The sequence below is a fragment of the Lepidochelys kempii genome, chromosome 5, assembly GCF_965140265.1.
Source record: "Lepidochelys kempii isolate rLepKem1 chromosome 5, rLepKem1.hap2, whole genome shotgun sequence".
In the NCBI taxonomy this organism is placed as follows: Eukaryota; Metazoa; Chordata; order Testudines; family Cheloniidae; genus Lepidochelys; species Lepidochelys kempii.
Window position 1 is genome coordinate 69363261 of NC_133260.1, and position 16012 is coordinate 69379272.

Below are 16012 nucleotides of genomic sequence, written 5' to 3' on the forward strand. Positions count from 1 at the left end.
GTTCGCAGCTGCCTTGCTTTTTATAACAGTCAGGCCCATTCAAGGCTCACCTGGAACAAAGCACTCCCAATTCACACTTTTCAAACAACCAATCAAGCACACGGACAAACTGTCCCCACAACAGACACTCAGATACTCGCCTACACAGCATCCCTAGTGCAGCCCTAATGCATGGTCAAGCACAAGGTCAAACATACAGCTATGTTAAGGCCCCTTCTTACATCTTGTGCACCAATCACCTCCTAGCATTACAAGCACTGAAATCCTGAGCATAGCAACAAATATTAGTAGCTTTCAGCTTCAAATTGCTGCCTCAAAGCATCCCTGATCCTTATGGCCCCACGCTGAGCCCCGCTAATAGCCCTAGTCTCCGGCTGTTCAAACTCAGCCTCCAGGCGCTGAGCGTCTGTGGTCCAGCCATGAGTGAACCTTTCACCCTTCCCTTCACAAATATTATGGAGCACACAGCAGCTATAAGCATAGGAGTATTGTCATCGGCCATGTCTATCTTCCCATACAGGCATCGCCTGCGGACTTTTAAACATCTGAATGCACACTCCACAGTCATTCTGCACTTGCTCAGCCTATTGTTGAACCGCTCCTTGCTGCTGTCAAGTTGCCCTGTGTTTGGCTTCATGAGCCACGGCATTAAGGGGTAGGCAGGGTATCTCAGGATCACAGTGAGCATTTTGACTTCCCCCATGGTGATCTTCTGGTCTGGGAAGAAAGTCCCTGCTTGCAGCTTCTTGAACAGGCCAGTGTTCCTGAAAGATCCGTGCATCATGCACCTTTCTGGACCAGCTTGTGTTAATGTCTGTGAAATGCCCACGGTGATCCACAAACACCTGGAGAACCATTGAGAAATACCCCTTGTAATGAATGTACTCTCTGGCTAGGTGGTCTGGTGCCAGAATTAGAATGTGTGCGCCATCTATCGCCCCTCCACAGTTAGGGAAGCCCATTTGTGCAAAGCCATCCACAATCTCATGCATGTTGCTCAGAGTCACGGTGTTTCAGAGCAGGATGTGATTAACGGTCCTGCACACTTGCCTCAACACGACTCCAACGGTCAATTTTCCCACTCCGAACTCGTTAGCAACTGATAAGGAGCAGTCTGGAGTAGCCAGCTTCCACGGTGCAATCGCCATGCGCTTCTCCAGCGCTTCTTCACAGCTCTCATTCTTGTGTCCTTGTGCCGCAGGGCTGGTGCGAGCTCATCACATGGTCCCATGAATGTGGCTTTCCTCATGCGCAAGTTCTGCAGCCACTGCTAGTCATCCCAGACATGTGTCATGATGTGATCCCACCACTCAGTGATTGTTTCCCAAGCCCAAAAGTGGCATTCCACTGTGGTCTGCACCTCTGTGAATGCCACAAGAAATCTCCTGTCATAGCTACTACGTGTGGTGAGATCCGTGTCGCACTCCTCTTGCCTTTGTTTAAGGAATAACTCCACTGCGACTCGTGATGTGCTGGTCAGTGCAAACAGCGTTCTTGTCAACAGCTTGGGATCCATTCCTGCAGCCAGAAAGGGGCAGGGCAGGGCGCACAGTAAACGAACAGTTGAAAGATGGTGCCAAATGTGGATGGAAGCGCAGGGGTTGCTGGGATGCGAAACAATGCATCACAGGCATTGGGACAGGACCCAGGATGCCCTGCAGTGCCTTCCGCCTTCCCACAAGTCTTTGGAGCAGAAGAGAAAGAGGTGCTCTGTGGGATAGCAACCCATAGTGCACCGTTCCAAATAGCGCTGCAAGTGTGAACATGCTATTGCGCAAGCAGCTGTCAGTGTGAACACACAACAGCGGTTTTCCTTCGGCATTCTCTGAGTGGCGCTGTAACTGCCTGCGCTGTAACTTTGCCAGTGTAGATGTGCCCTGAGTGCAACACCCACCGCTTATAAATTAAAAACACCTTTTTATATATTTAACACCATTATAAATGCTGGAGGCAAAGTGGGGTTTGGGGTGGAGGCTGACAGCTCGTGACCTCCCCCATGCAATAATTTGCGACCCCCAGCTTGAGAACCCCTGTTTTAAAGTGCACGGACAAGTTGCCAGAAGAGGGGAAACAAGTTTTGGGCTGTGGGAAAGGTGGTGGTCAGGACCTAATTTTAGGCCACATTAGGTGTTGTGGATTATGCTGCCAGAGCGATGACTTTCTTCCCTAAGCCTCGTGCTCACAAGGATGAAGAGAGACTCCAAGGGTGAGGAGAGACTCCACATATTAGATGTTAGGAAGGTGTTAACATTTTACTTGGACAGGACTAAACTATTTAGACCCTCTTTGCAGTTGTTCTTAGCAATTGCAGACAAAATTAAGGGCCTTTCCCGTTTCTTTTCAAAGAATCTTATTGTGGATTTCCTCCTGTATACATTTGTGCTATGGCATGCCTAATATAACTACACTGAATAGGATGCTAGCATGGTCAATCAGATTGCAGGCAGCCTCTACAGCCTTTCTAGCCCATGTGACTATTCTGGACATTCGTGGAACCACAGTTTGATATTCAGTACATATGCCATCCCAACAGTCTAGAGGTGATGCCAGTTTTGGACATCTAGTCCTTCAGTCGTTATTCAGATAGACTCCGATCAAACTGCTTGTGAGACCCCTGCAGTGGAATGGACATGTGCTACACATTGACCCTCCTTCCCCTCTATATTGGAGTCTATCCAGTAAGAAGGAACTGAGTAGAGGAGGGGCGGCTCTGCTCTTTATACCATTGCACAGCAGCATGAGGCAGCAGCACTGTGGGTCCCTGATCTTTGGTGCTTCTGTAATGCAAATATTGGATGATGGTAATTAATGGCTAAACTAGAACTAGCAATAGGAAATGCACTTAGGCTGGGATTGCCAAGGAGACTTGGGAGCTGGGTACATAAGAACCTTAGGCTCCTTTGAAAATCCTAGTCTAGATTTATCTTTGTTTTGGTATAATTGTGAAAGTATGTAATATATATTTGACACACGCCGTTTGAATATGTCTGTCCCATGCAGTTTGTAAACACACTCAAAATTATACAAATCTATATACATAATTTTTTGTCAATTACTGTGGTGTGTGTATGCTAAATAAGTGGTCTGTCTTTAGTAGAGTGGCAAATTCTAAGACCCTATGTAGGAATGCAGGGCTCTTCTGCTGAATGCTAAAACTCTGTTCAGGGTAATTTCTGGAGATTCATGTTGGTGAATTGGCTTATCAGGAAATGAAGGAGGTGGAATGCTGTCTCTTAGCAGAGGGCATTAGGAGAGAGGAGGTTATGGAGGGAAACTCCAATCTTGAGAAGGAAATTTAGCCTTCAGTGTTTGTGTTACAGTGTATGAGTTACTGTAAAGCCAGAGCAGCATGGAAGTGTGTGTATATATATATATACATCCTGTGTATATTGTTGAGGATGGGGTAAGGAGTTGCTCTTTGCACACTTCTATTGTAAATTAATGAATGTAAATGCCCCCCAAAAATGTAAATAAGCTTCTCTACTTCCAGTAAATTCAGACAGTCTAGCTATTTTAACCATTCTGTGACATTATATATATAAATATAAAAGCAAAACTGTTTTCTTCATTTGGAGTTCTGTATAGAAACCGGTGGCAGAATATGGGTCCTGGTCATTACAAAAATCTTTGCTCCTTCTATTTCCTCCAAGCCCTTTATCAGTTGAAGACATGAAACAATCTGAAAATGTAAAGGATCTGGTTGAAGTTTAAATTATTCTAAAGGACTAAAGAGGGCAGTAAAATAGATGAAAAAATAAATGTCTGTTTTTACACAGAGTTCCTTGGGAATTTAAAGAACATTTTAAAAAAAAAAGAGAGGTGGAAAAAAGGAACAGTTAGAAGATTTGAACACTGGACCAGAGGATTAAGGATATCTTCGTAGAACATCAAAGCTTAAAAAGGTATGTGAACTTTTACCTTCTGCTAGTAAGCCTGAGCTGAAAGTCAGCGGGTCACTTTACTCTTAGTCATCGTAAAATTTGTCATCTCATAATTTTCCACCATTCCAGTTTATGGTTGTCAAGGTTCTTTCCCCACTCTGAACTCTAGGGTACAGATGTGGGGACCTGCATGAAAAAAACACCTAAGCTTACTTTTACCAGCTTAAGTTAAAAATTCCCCAAGGTACAAACTATTTATTTTACCCTTTGCCCTTGGACTTCCACTGCCACCACCAAACGTTTATCTGGGTTTATTTATTAGGAAAGCTTTGTTTGGAAACATCTTTCCCCCCAAAATCCTCCCAATCCTTGCACCCCGCTTGCACAGGTGACCACAGACCCAAACCCTTGGATCTTAAGAACAATGAAAAAGCATTCAGTTTCTGAAAAGAAGGATTTTAATAGAAGAAAAAGTAAAAAAGAATCAGCTCTGTAAACTCAAGATGGTAAGTACCTTACGGGGTAATTAGATTCAAACCATAGAGAATCCCACTAGGCAAAACCTTAAGTTACAAAAAGACACACAGACAGGAATATCCATTCTATTCAGCACAGCTTAATTTCTCAGCCATTTAAAGAAATCATAATCTAACACACATCTAGCTAGATTACTTACTAAATTCTAAGACTCCATTCCTATTCTGTCCCCAGCAAAAGCATCACACAGACAGACTCTTTGTTTTTCCCTCCCCCAGCTTTTGAAAGTATCTTGTCTCCTCATTGGTCGTTTTGGTCAGGTGCCAGCGATATTATCCTAGCTTCTTAACCCTTTACAGGTAAGAGGACTTTTCCTCTGGCCAGGAGGGATTTTAACGGGGTTTACCCTTCCCTTTATATTTATGACAATGGTACAATGTAGTACTTTTCTAAAAAGAAACATATGGGATTCTTTTTTGTCCATCTCCCAAGTGGAAGGAATTTCTTGTTTTATTTTGTTTTTAGAATGTTTGTATTACAGTGGCTCCTAGAGGGCCTAGGCTGACCAGGTGTTCAGTTTTTGACTGGAACAACTGGTCGAAAAGGGACCCTGCTGGCTCCAGTCAGCACTACTGAGTGGGCCATTAAAAGTCCGGTTGGTGGTGCTGAGGCACTAAGGCAGGCTCGTCCCTACTTGTCCTTGCTGGTTCACCGTTGCGCCCCGGAAGCGGCCAGCAGGTCCGGCTCCAAGGCGGGCGGGGCACGGAGCTCTGCCCTCTGTCCCTGTCCTGAGCACCGGCTCCATACTCCCGGCCAATGGGAACTGGGTGGGGCGGTGCCTGCGGGCAAGAGCGGAGTGTGGAGCCTCCTGGCCTCACTGCTTAGGAGCTGGACCTGCTGGTTGCTTCTGGGGTGCATGCAGCCAGGACAGGCAGGGAGCCTACCTTAACCTTGCTGTGCTGCTGACTGGGAACCTGAGGTAAGCCTACCACAACCTCCCCCCAGCCCACCCCCAACTGGAACCCTCTCCTACACTCCAAACCCCTCATTTCTGGTCCCACCCCAGAGCCCGTACACCTTCCTGCACCCCAACTCTCTGCCTCAACCTGCAGCCCCCTCCCGCACTCCTAATCCCTCAGCCCCACCCCCACAGCCTGGACTGCCTCCTACACTCCAAACTCCTCATTCCGAGAGCCAGCACCCAAAACCCTCCCACACTCCTACCCCCGCCCAGTGAAAGTGAGTGAGGGTGGGGGACAGTGAGCCACTAAGGGAGGGGGAGTGTAGTGAGCGGGGGGTCAGGGTCTCAGGGAAGGGGCGGGGCTAGGGTGTTTGATTTTGTGCGACTAGAAAGTTGGCAACTCTTAGAGGGCCCTGAACAGGATCATGGTCCCTTTGTGATAGGCGCTGCACAAATATATAATGTGAAATGGTCCCTGCCCAGAGGAGCTTACTTTTTTAAGATTACAAGTGACATAGGAAAGCTAAGGAAAAAAGGGCACAGTCAAAAGTTAGGCAAATGTTTGTTATTTACAATTGGAATTTTTTTCTGTATAATACAGATAACGTTTTGAATGTGGTTATTGTGGAAAAGCAGAGTTAAAGGAGTGTGTCCTACATTCCAGCAGTTTCATGATCATTCTAAAGTGTTGTGGGTGTGAAGTTCATAGTTGTGGGCCAGATAGTGAGAAAAGTCTCTCTCCCTCCCTCCCTCCCTTACTAGTTTCACGTTTTCGATCATCAGTTACATTGTTTTAGTGGAAAAACAACAAGGAGTCCGGTGGCACCTTAAAGACTAACAGATTTATTTTGGCATAAGCCTTTGTGGGTAAAAAACCCACTTCTTCAAATGTGTGGAGTGAAAATTACAGATACAGGCATAAATATATATTGGCACATGAAGATACGGGAGTTACCTTGCAAGTGGAGAACCAGTGTTGAAGGCCAATTGATTCTGGGTGGATGTGGTCCACTCCAGTAATTGATTAGGAGGTGTCAATACCAAGAGAGGGAAAATTTCTTTTGTAGTGAGCCAGCCACACCTACTTCCTATTCAAGCCCAAATTGATGGTGTTAAGTTTGCAAATGAATTGTAGCTCTGCAGTTTCTCTTTGAAGTCTGTTTTTGAAGTTTTTTTTGTTGAAGAATGGCTATTTTTAAATCTATTGAGTGTCCAGGGAGATTGAAATATTCTCCTACTGGCTTTTGTATGTTAGCATTCCTGATGTTTGATTTGTGTCGATTTATCCTTTTACGTAGAGACTGTCTGGTTTGGCCAATGTATATGGCAGAGGGGCATTGCTGGCTCATGATGGCATATATCACATTAGTAGATGTACGGTGAATGAGCCTCTGATGGTGTCGCTGGTGTGGTTGGGTCCTATGATGGTGTCTCTAAAGTAGATATGGGGACAGAAAAGGTAACAAGGTTTGTTATAGGGATTGGTTCCTGGGTTAGTGTTTCTGTTGTGTGGTGTGTAGTTGCTGGTGAGTATTTGCTTCAGGTTGGGGGGCTGTCTGTTAGCAAGGATTGGCTTGCTTCCCAAGGCCTGTGAGAGTGGGGGATCGTTTTCCAGGATAGGTTGTAGATCGTTGATGATGCGCTGAAGAGGTTTTAGCTGGGGGCTGTACGTGATGGCCAGTGGTGTTCTGTTATTGTCCTTGTTGGAACTGTTCTGTAGTTGGTGACTTCTGGGTACCCGTCTTGCTCTGTCTGTCTGTTTCCTCATTTCCCAGGTGGGTATTGTGGTTTTAAGAATGCTTGATACAGATCTTGTAGGTGTTTGTCTCTATCTGAGGGATTGGAGCAAATGTGGTTGTCTACAGCCAAGCCCTAAGATACAATGGATCGTGTGACGTATCCTGGATGGAAGCTGGAGGCATGTAGGTAAGTATAATGATCAGTAGATTTTGCCTCAAGTAAATTGTATAGCTCCTGTGGATGGTTGTGAGGATCAGTACCAAAGCCTTGAACTTGAAGCCTAAAGTGCTATCATTTGTATGTGGTGTTGCTGTAAATACTGGGATGTTGTCATGGACATCTCAATTGACAGCTGCAGTCATAAAGCTAACAAGCTATTTTAGTATGCATAAGGAATGGACTGGAGAATAATTAATACTGACACTATTCTATAAATCAGTGAAGTGGCCCCATCTTGAATATTTCATGCAATACTGGCTGGCTGATCTCAGAAAGGTTATTTTAGAACTGGAGTGGGTTTAGAAAAGAGCTATGAGCATGATCAAGGGCATGGAAAAACTCTTATATGAAAAGAGCTTGAAAAGATCAGGATTGTGTATTTTAGAAAGGAGATGAATAAGAAGGGAGTTGATAAAAGTATATAAATAATGAATAGCATAGAGAAGGTAGATTGGGCTTTTCTGTTTTTTCCCTCTCCCACCCCAAACCTAAGAACAAGGGGACTGTAATTGGGTCAGCCATCCTGGTTGGGTATGTGCATGGTCTTTAAGCCAGTCCAGCCCTGGTATGGGGCCACATTCCCAGAGCTTCCTCCCTGGAAACGCTATCTTCCTGTGATCCTCCCCAGGCTCAGTTCCTGCAGACAGCCAGGAGCTCGCTCAATGCTCCACACCAGCAGACTGTCCTTGGCTCCTTCCTAGCAGCCAGCCATGAGCCCAGGGTGGATAAAAATCAATGATTTAAAAAAAAAATTGGATTTTTTTATTGAAATTGGATTTTTTTGGTAAAATGCTTTTTGAGGAAAAAACCAATCTAAAGATAGTTTTAATGAAGCTACATTATAGCTCAAAGATATCTCATCGTGGAATAGGGAATATAAATTCTAATTTTATAGTATGAGACAATATATTCATGTAATGTTTAAGAAAAGTTTTGTAAATGAGTTCCAATAGTTCATGGATTAGGGACCTAATCTTATGGAATTCCAGGGGCTTCTGTATAGATTATTTAGGTTAATCTTTCTGTCTACCTAATGGAACTCAGTGCTCAATCTAGAAGATACCATCAGAGATGTTTAGTTTTGCTGTTCTCAAGCTGTGGGTTTGTGTCTCCAGAGACAACATTTTTGTTAACAGCAAATACATACATAAATAGTATATAGAGGTGAGAAATAAGAGACTCTGTTGTCCCTCTGCAAATGTGTGTACACAGAGTCAATCCCTTACCTCTCTCTAAAAGTGCAAAGTTTCAAAAAGTTGAATGAATAGAAGATTGATTGTTTGTGCCAGAATAGATCTGGACAAGGAGAAGAAGTCTGGAGATAAATGTGAGAGGGAGGGACAGGCAGTAGAAACAAAAGTGAAACTGTTTGAGCAGCATATTCCAGAAGTCTTGAGGTCTTTCTGAGTGTGTACCCTTCATTGATTTGAGATCTACCATACTATTCTCTCACTAGAAGGGAAAACCTATAATGGCAGCAGGCCGTAGATGAGATCCAGTTTGGGTCTCCTCTTTCTCTGAGTTGTGAAGAATATGTATTAAAGTTGTAACAACCAACAAGAATGCACTTTTATGTAGAAATCCATGATTAAATTGAGTCTTCCTGGCTTGTGATTTAAATCATGTTTTAAATCAAATCCACCCTGCATGAGCCTCTCACTCCCCCGGTCCCTGCCAGCAGACTGATCTGTCCGTGGCCCTCCTGCTCTTCCAGGCAGCCAAGCCTGCAGTCCTTTCTTCTCCAGCTCCAGGCTGCAACTAACTGCTGCTCTGTTCTGTAGCTCCTTTTTATAGGGTTCTCCTGGCCCCTGATCGACCGTTCCAGCAGCCCCTTTGGTTGCTTCCTCACAACCACCTCTGCACTGCTCCTTTCCTGGGATGGGTGTGGCAGAACCCTGAGGCCTCCAGCAGGAGGGCCTTGAATATCACAGCGATATTCAGTGCAATTAAAAGGTGGGAAGTTCAAAACTGAGAATAGGATATACTTTTCACCCAATGTGGGATTAAAGTGTGGAACTCATTGCCATGGTAAATAATTGGGGCTAAGAATTTATAAAAATTCATGAATGGATCTGATATCTAGATAGATATAGGGAATATTCAGAGTTGTTATAGCAATGATGACAAACTTTGGAAGGGATATTAAACCTCTTGCTTTAGGTCTGAAGACAATGTCTATTAGAGGATTAGGATGAGATCTATGAGGATGGGCTCAGATTATCCCATATCTTCTTACTGTGGGTTTCTTTCACCTTTCTCTAAAGCATCTGGCATTGGCCACTGTCAGAGACAGAATATCATATTAGATAGCTATTGATATACTGGATCTGAACCAGGGCCCATGTTTGTCTTTCACACCACTATTATGGTTCTCTGTGTCTGGAAACTTCTAAATCATATTTGGGCACTACCAGAATATGTATAACAACCATAAAATGGTGTGCATCCATTAGAGCTTTCTTAGGGCTGGTGGTCTCATCTCTGGGTAAGCACATAGCAATATTTAGGCTTTAAGGTCCTGAATCATGACCAAATTTGAATGTGACTGGATGGGATGGAATTTCCAAGTTAGACATTAATGGAAGAGAATATTCCTGTGTCCATTTGTCATTATTGTCCATTCTTAATCGGATTGTACGTAGCGTAATGCCATCTTTGCCATTTCTCTTTTTTCTCCCAAGGTCAGACAGTTTTTTGTCATCACTTTTTGAGGCAAAGTCTTTTATGATTTCTGATAACCTAAGGACAAATTTTTGTTGAATTTTTTCATATTCTACAATTTGGAATAGAGAGTGCCTTCCGGTCTCAATCTTCCCTCTGTTACATTGGCCATACAGTCATTCCTTTCTGGATTTACACTGTGCTTTATGCCTCTCAATTTCTACCTCTAGTTTGTCACTGGTTCTGCATTTTGTGGGAATATGCGTTTAGTTTTGCAACATTTCACTGTTGTGTGCTACTCTGCTACCATGATAATTCTCCTCGAGCTTGTTGCTGTGTTTTTTTTTTTTTTTAAATTTGTTCTTCCCAATAACTTTTATATTAGTGTTTTAGGTGCTGGTCTAGCACTTGAGCATTTTTTGCTTTTGGGTAGCATTCTTTGCTCCAGTGGTCAGGAAGTTAGAGTTGTTGAGCCCTGGGACCAGAGATCTATATGAGTGGATCAGGCTTTCATTTTGATCTAATTTTTGATTCTCTAGTGCTTTGGAGTAGAGTAGAGTTTGCTGCCCTGGTTGATATGAAACCAGAAATTCAATATTCTTTTCTTTATGTTTATTAGGAGGGGAATTCTGCTCTGCCTTTATTGCAGTGTTGTTGCTGGGGTTCCTGTGCACATAAGTGTGTGTGTTGGGAGTCAGTTAAGGTTGGATCTCAGACTTCACTCCCATAAAGTAGAATGGATTGGTTTGAACTGTCATGGTTGTGTGACAGTAGTGGTATTGGTTCCTTTTTGGTGTTAAAGGCCCACCACAATGCTTTTTCTTGAAGTGCTTTTATAGCCAGTGTCATGTTATTTTATGTGTTTATTACGAGCCTCAGGTATTTTAAGTCTTCATTTTACTCAGTTTTGGTTGTTTTGGGTCTCTTTCTGAATCAAGGTTTGTCTTTACAAGGTTGATCAATAGGGCACATATATTTTAGAAAGTTTCCATAGGCGACACTATGACCAGATCATCAGCATACTTTAGGTATTCTTACATATTATCTCAAAACATTGTTCTATAATTTATTTATTTTTTACAAATGTAATGTTAACTACTGATATCCTTATTTTGTTTTTGTTTATTTATTTTGAAGGAAATAATTATTTTGCTTATTCTCTGTTTCATAAACTCTGGTATTCTGTATGTTTCTCAAGTCATTGATGTTAGTGAGTTTTTATTAAACAAAGTTCAGGGGCATTGAATGAAGCATTAGAAATGATGTAATCATTTGTGGCACCCTGAGCAGGGGAATACCAAACTTGAAAAAAAAAAGTTTTGTATATAACTACCCCTGGTATTGTCACCTTGAACGCTGTGTTACTATAATGCTCTTTATTTGGGGCTACGCCTTACCACCATCCAGGAACTTCAGCTTCTGCAGAATGTGGCGATTCATTTGTTTGACAGCTCTTCTCATATCATACTACTGCTCCATGATCTGCACTTGCTCCAGTTTGTTTTCCTGTGCAATAAAATGTATGGGTTTTAACCTGTAAAGTCCTACAGGTTAGGTTTGGGACATGGGTTTAGGACATGGGTATCCTCATTGACTGACTGCATCTGGGCCCTTGCAATCCTTCAGCAGTTAATACTAAGCACTTCAGCTGATCCTAACAGCCCCTTAATTTAATTGGGAGGGGTCTGGAGGCAGGGCTGTCTGAATTAAGAATCTTCCACTTTGGAACCTGTTTTCCCTGTTAGGCTTTCAGAATGGAATTTGATGATTTCTGAAAAAGTAATTGATATTTCTTCATCTTTTTCTGGAATGGAAGGCTCAGGATGATCTAAAACAGAGACCAGAGTCCAAAATATGTATGTATGTATATTTTAATTCATATGCTTGTGCCCAGACCTCTGCATGATGGGGGCAGGGGTTGTATTTTTGAACAATTCAAACTAGTAATGCTTTAGCAAGGAGACTTCTGTCCTACTCCACCCTACTCTTATCAGGCTTTTGGCCTACTCATTTGCAAACTTTTAGGTCTCCATTAGGAGGCTCAGCAGAAGCCTGCTGACCTACCATGACAGCAAGAACTTTTTTGGAAAAAGGCGGAGTTCTGCTAGAAAAATATACAAAAAAGAATGTAGAACAGCTTTCAACCTGAACTTCAACATCCAGCCTAATCTTTTGTGATTGTGGTAGAGAAAAGATACTCCAGCTAAGAACCTAGCCTGCATAAGTATATATATATATATATAGGTTTAAAGGGTACTCAGAATAAAAAATGGAGCTATCAGTCTTCCTAATAACTAGATGGCTAAAGGTTTTCATTCCCTTTCATACATGTTAATAAAACTCCTGGGTTTTTAAAAGGTTAGAGGTTTCATACTTCTCAACCTTTCTGTGTAAAAATATGAAAATGAAGATGATTATGAATAGGCTTGGAAGGATTAAATTTTTATCATTAAATGTCAAAAAACATTAATTTCACCATACATGCACCAACTAATTAAAAACTGTTTCCATTAATAATCAAAATTTATAGATCGGCAAAGTAGGAGAAGTCCTCCTTAATAAATTATTAGATTTAAGGATATTTTTGATGTGATGTTGAGAATTTGTGTTTCTAACAGTTATAAAGCCTTAATTTTTTGAATCTGTGGTAAATATCATTAAATAATTGTTTGACCCCTCCAATACTTTACTAAAACTGTGAAAATTTGCCAATAAGTTTAGAAACGTGCTTAAAAATAAAAATGGAGTTCTGCCAAGCCTAATTATGAATATTATTTTAAAGACTCTACCATTAGATGGACATGTCATTAGTGTTGCTGCCTGTGGCATAGTCCCTCACCATCAACAATGTTCTTAGCTAAAATTTGCCAAATAGACCTGGTGACTTATGTCCTTAACTTCTCCAAACTGGAGGGCTCATACCTGACATGACAGCTTCATAGAAGAAATTAATATAAATTTTAAAAATGGTTTGTTGTGCCTTTGGTGATGACTGACAGGAATGTCAAATTTCAAATCCCCATAGCTTCCATTTAAGTCTTTCACACTGAGAACATGGAAATTGTCAGTCTGTTACTCTGTTGCAGGTGTCTGTCTTTATATGTGATATAAGGGTAATATGATTAGTAATTATAGGCCATGGAGGTACCAATGTTTGTAGTTAATGGTTTTCTGACATGTTCCATTTTAAGTCGCTGTTTTCAGTTGCTCATAATTTTTTCCAGACTTAAACGATTTGGGCTGAAATTTTCCATGCTGTGTGTCTCCCTCAGGCTGATGATTTGTTTGTGTGTGGAAACTTTTGGCTAAAACAGTTCAGCTGTTACTGAGAATGTAGTTATGGAGAAATACGTTGTTTTGCCTACGTTAAAACAATTGTTAGAACTGTTTCACTGTGAAACACTAGCTTCTCTATGCTTTGACATAAAATTTGGCTGGGAGGTTGCTCTGATCTCAGGAAAGTGCCTTTTGCTGTCCCTGTGATAATTTGCCGAGATTTGGCCGAATTATAAGCCTTTGACAAATGTTAGTCCACATGTGCTCAGCAAAGTTTTGCTAGGGTTTTGGTGACTAAATTCTCTGAGGATTTCGTCTATACTGAGCATGATCAATTTCTCCCTCCCCAATAGTTCCTGTGTGCTGACCGAATTGCACATGTGCAATGACTACGCCTGCTTCAGCCCAGGGTTGTAGAGGCTGAGCTGGACTTGTCTTGAAATTGCACCTCCTGGCTTCTGTGGACCACCCTGGTGCTGAGCGTATGAAGGAAGAGCAGGGAGACTGTCTTTCTTGTGCTCATGGAGGAGAAGGAGGAAGCTGCTTGGTTAGAATGTAGAGAAGTGAACAACTGGGGAAGAGATGCAAGACAGGATGGGGCGACGGGCAAGAGTTCAGGGGGGAAGGAATAGAAGTTGGGGGGGCAGGGGCACGAGTAGAGGGAGCAGAAAGATAGGAGCAGGGGGGTGGAAGAAGGGCAGGATCCAGGGAAATGGAGAGGATAGGAGCCAGGGGTTGGGGGACTTGATAGGAGTATGTGGGTGAGTGGGAGATGACAAGGCCAGGAACTGTCCAAGATTGTAATGGGGGGAGCGGGGGAAATGGGGAGGCTTGAGTGGGTAGCAGGAGGGGTGGTAAGGAAAAGCGCAGGCGAGAAGGATCGGAGCAGGGGGAGGAATCAGAGAGGGAGGATAGAAGCAGGTGGGAGATGGGACAGAGCCGAGGAGGTTAGCAGCAGCAGAGAGAGATGTGCAAGAACTGGAGAGAGGCTTGAAACCTCTGAAAACCCAATGGCAAAGTGTGTGTCCCATCCCTCTCTCTAGTGGCAGGTCTACAAAAAGGAGAACAACCTTCTACTGTTACCTGTTACTCAGCTCAAGCAGCAGAGGACTGTTCTATTGTTCTAAAGAGCCCAATGCGGCTGATGACTCAAGTCGGGGTCAGTGTGGTTCCTCACAATGAAATTTTTGCTTTTTGAGTTTGCTTTTTAAAAAGCTTGGGAAATAAAATCCTCAAAAGCTATGGTAAAAGTATTATGCTAAGGTTGCAAAGTCAAGCACTCCTCCTTAACTCTGGCAGTTCTTAACTTTTATTTGTGTTGTGAATGAGGCCCGGAATTCCAGGAAGGATATTGTTCAAGTACTTGCACATGTCCATTCCAGTGTAGATGTGTGCATGCCCCGAGCACTGTTGCTGAAATTTTTTCCCTTAGTGGTGTCTGTCAGGTCAGTTCAGGCAGGCAGCGTACTGGGCAATTCGTGATACTGTCCACTGCAGAGGCATTTGTGGCTGCTAGAAACCTGCTCACACTGCCTCAGAGATCCAGGACTCGATAGCGCTGGTTTCAATGAGCATCAGAGAACCCTCTCCCAGGTTTTGCGTGATACTGTGATCACACTCTAGGGGAAAACCCCCTTTGATAGCCTGGCCTTGGGTTTTTCCTCGGCACCAGTCACCAGCACTGAGAGGGTTGGCACTGCCATGGTCTCCTTGCTGCAGCTCGTTTTCCTCGTTGGAGTCCCACTCTCCACGCTGCTGTGACCGCACAAGCTACTTCTCTTCCTATTCTGCTGGGACATCTGGTGCTATGGTGCTGCTGAGCACTCTGTCTGTGGGACCATGGGGACCAGCAACCATGCAATGGGGGTTTCCCCTGGGCCAGGGCACCATCTCGAGGCATTCATACTTGATGGACTCGGAAAGTGGAGTGCCTCCGGTACTGTGCTGTGAGATGCCAGACCCAGACTCCGGTGCCGAGCCTGCTGCTGAACCTCAAGGGCAGGTTTCACAGGTCTCAGTGGAGATAGAATGAAGGGGCAGAGGCCTTGCAACCGGCTTTAGCTTTCTCCTCCTCCTCTTCTCCAGATGAGGCACTGGCGGCTACCAGTGTAGCACCATCCTAAAATGACCACAAGGCTAACCAGGACTTATTAAAGTGCATGGCCTCGAACTTGGGTATCCAAGGCTAGGTGGTCAAAGAGGTGATTCACGGCCTATTAGTCATCTTGTCAGCGGCGGGTCCCTCAAGAGTGACTCTCTCTCTTAACAAGGTGATCGTGGACTCAGTTAAGGTGCTCTTGCGGACGTCTGGTTCCCTCCTGCCTACAGCTAAATGGACGGAGCGAAAATACTTCATGCCAGCTAAATGGTACGAATTTCTATTCTCACATCCTCTTTCACGCAGTCTTCTAAGGGTGGCAACCACCAGTGAGAAGGACTGTGAGCGTCAAGCAGGGCTCACACCCAAGGCGAAGGACCCCAAGAAGCGGGACTTGTTGGGAGGAAAGCCTACTTGACGGGTGGGCTGGAGCTTTGGATAGTGAATCAACGAGATCTAAAGAGATTAAAGTTGTGCATGGTCTTCTTGGTTTTCATCATTCCTTTGCCAGATCCGGGGGATTGGTGTGCTGCCCTCGACCTAAAAGAAGCATACTTCCACATATAGATTTTCCAAAGCACAGAAGGTTCCTAAGAGTTGTCGTGAACCAGACTCATTAGCAATTGGAAGTTCTGCCATTCGGGCTGTCAGCCGCCCCATAGGTCTTCACCAAATGTCTGGCAGTAGTAGCGGCCTTCC

General features: G+C 43.6%; 1 protein-coding gene across 14 annotated transcripts in view; it reads left to right on the forward strand.

Annotated features, from left to right (window-relative positions):
- The window catches only part of FER (FER tyrosine kinase), a 429890-nt gene that overhangs the window by 31722 nt on the left and 382156 nt on the right, over positions 1-16012 (forward strand). For 13 of the 14 annotated variants that reach the window (XR_012158994.1, XM_073344641.1, XM_073344645.1 and 10 more), the window contains one exon: positions 3777-3902. The exons of the other annotated variant lie outside the window; for it this stretch is intronic. The gene's annotated coding sequence lies outside the window, so the exon portion shown is untranslated. The remainder of the gene's footprint in view (positions 1-3776; positions 3903-16012) is intronic. 14 annotated transcript variants of the gene reach the window in all.